Source organism: Gossypium hirsutum, chromosome A08 (genome assembly GCF_007990345.1).
Source record: "Gossypium hirsutum isolate 1008001.06 chromosome A08, Gossypium_hirsutum_v2.1, whole genome shotgun sequence".
In the NCBI taxonomy this organism is placed as follows: Eukaryota; Viridiplantae; Streptophyta; class Magnoliopsida; order Malvales; family Malvaceae; genus Gossypium; species Gossypium hirsutum.
In genome coordinates, this window is record NC_053431.1 from 22,245,318 (window position 1) to 22,248,242 (window position 2,925).

The window sequence follows — 2,925 nt, forward strand, 5'->3', positions numbered from 1 at the left end:
GGATATTGATTTAAATTAATGCTCTTATTCAGAGGAGGAAAAGACCCTGTCTAAGAGTAAATTTGTCGTAATTAAGTGGAGTTGATTGGACGTCTAGAGATAGGGTGATAAGATTTTACCGGACTAGGGTGAAACCTAATAAGGGGGTCCATAGATCGAGGCAACACTAGGGCGTTAATTAGAAAGAGATTCCAATTAAATCAACCTAGGGTTAAAAGTTATTAGTCTCGAGAGAGATAATAATATAACTTAGGGATTTCTACGGATCAAGTCAAATGAATAAATCGTCTGATTCAGAGTCAAATAACAAGTGAAGTCTAGGTGGATTTTTCCTTGGGTATTGTCTTAATCAATCGAATTTTCCCAAAAGCTTTTCCCCAATTTCTCTCTGTGCATTCTCAGTTTAGTTAATTAGTTTAGATAAACAAATCCCTTAATTTTTAGGCTAGATAATAAAAAGAAAGTAATTACTAGTACTCTTGGTTCCTTTGGGTTCGATAATTAGGTCTTGCTAAAGCTATACTACTGTTCGATAGGTACACTTGCCTTCATCATGATAATAGTTAGTTTCAAGAACGATTAATTATAAATTTTTAAAACCTATCGCGAATTCACATACCAAGTTTTTCGCGCCGTTGTCGGGGAACTAGAATATTAGGAACACTCGATTTTTATTACTTTAGCCATTCTACTTTATTTGCAATTTAAATTTTTATTTTCTTTTCTAATTTTTCTTTTATTCGTTCCTGGCAAGTTTTTATAGTTTATGACTAGAAGAAACCCGTCAGGACCATTACTGTTTGATAGTGAGATCGATCGCACAGTTCGCAAAAACTAAAGAGAAATAAGGCGAAGCTTACGATACAAAGAGGAAGAGCAAGAGGACGATACTTCAACCACAACCAATTAGATGGCTGAAAACCAAGAAAATCCGCTACCTCCTACAATTGCTGCTAATCAGAATCCTGCTCCACGTACTATGTATGATTATGCTAAACCTTCTTTAACAAGAACTGAATCGAGCATAGTTAGTCCTATTGTTGCTGCAAATAAGTTTGAACTAAAACCTAACACCATTCAAATGATCCAATAGTTTGTTGAGTTTGATGGTTTGCAGGACGAGGATCCCAACGCTCACATGGCAAATTTCTTAGAGTTTTGCGACACTTTTAAAATCAATGGTGTTTCTGATAATGCCATTCGCCTTTGGTTTCTTCCCTTTTCATTGAGGAATAAAGCTAAACAATTGTTGAACTTGTTACCACGGGGGTCAATCACTACTTGGGAACAAATGACCGAAAAGTTTTTATTAAATTATTTTCCACCTGGTAAAATAGCCAAACTACGTAATGATATCTCCTCTTTTATGCAAATGGGTTTAGAAACACTCTATGATGAATGAGAGAGATACAAGGATTTGTTGAGAAGGTTCCCTCACTATGGGTTACCACTCTGGCTACAGGTCAAACGTTTCACAATGGCCTAAATCCTTCGACTCAACAGAGGATCGACATAGCTGCTGGCGGAACTATCAATAATAAGACACCTGAGGATGCTTAAATTTATAGAAGAGATGTCACTGAATAATTATCAGTGGCAAGTCATGAGGACAAAGCCAATGAAAATAGTTGGCATTTTTAACGTCGATTCGATCACCATGCTCTCTAATCAAGTAGAACTTTTGAATAGAAAAATTGATGGTTTTCTTGGTTCTTCATAAGTTCACCCAGAAATACAGTGCGAAGCAAGTGGAGGTGGATCAAGCAATTCAAAATACCCACCCTATGGCCACAACATGGAGAACGAGCAGTTAAATTACATAGGTAATAATCCTTAATCTCAAAATAATCCTTATAGTAATACAATGCGGGTTGGAGGAACCACCCAAATTTCTCATGGGGAGGCCAAGGGAATCAGAGACCACCACCTCCAGGCTTCCAACAACCACCCTACCAACAAGAGAAAAAGCTGAACCTTGAGGAGATGCTAACAAAATTCATCTCGGTGTTAGAAACTCATTTTCAAAATACCGAGATAGCACTTAAGAATCAACAAGCATCGATCCAAGGGCTCGAAACTTAGATAGGTTAGCTCGTTAAATTGATATCTGAATGACCACAAGGTAGCCTACCAAGTAACACTAAATCTAACCCAAGGGAGCAACTCAATACAATTACCATTCAAGATGAGGAAGGGTTAGTTGCACCTGAACCAAATCCGAGGCAAGAAACTGTGGTAAGCAAAGGTAAAGGTGAGGTGGACCGTAATGACCAGAAATCGGTAAGTAAAGAGTACAAACCTCATGTGTCATATCCCAACGCGACAAGGAAAGACCGCACAGACGAACAATTCGGTAAATTCCTTAAATTATTAAAGAAGTTACATTTAACTTACTGTTTATTGAAGCTCTTTCGCATATGCCAAACGCAGTCAAATTCTTAAAGGAGCTTTTAACAAATAAGCGGAAGTTGGATGAGGCGTCGCATGTGGAGCTAAATGCGGTTTGCTCAGCCATACTACAAAATAAGCTGGCCAACAAATTAAAAGATCCAAGGAGTTTTACGATTCCCTATTTAATTGGTAGCCTAGATGTTAATAATGCTTTGGCTGATTTAGGGGCTAGTATCAATGTTATGCCTTACAAAATATTTAAGCAACTAGGTCTTGGGAAACCCAAACAAACTAGGATGAGTATTCAATTAGCCGATAAAACAATCAGGTTTCCTAGGGGGATTATTGAATATGTACTCGTTAAAATTGACAAATTTATATTCCCAGTTGATTTCGTTGTTCTAGACATAGAGGAGGATAGTAACGTTCCTTTAATTTTAGGGAGGCCCTTTTTAGCAACTGCTAAAAAAATAATTGATCTTGGCACAGGTGAACTCACACTTCGTGTAGGAGACGAAACAATCACCCTTCAAG

At 37.5% G+C, this 2,925-nt stretch overlaps 1 non-coding gene across 1 annotated transcript; it reads right to left on the minus strand.

The window, feature by feature from the left end:
* Positions 1-1,339: 1,339 nt before the first annotated feature.
* Positions 1,340-1,446, minus strand: LOC121205164 (small nucleolar RNA R71). The gene has a single exon (XR_005900249.1). It is a non-coding gene; the product is annotated as a small nucleolar RNA R71 (small nucleolar RNA).
* Positions 1,447-2,925: the final 1,479 nt, after the last annotated feature.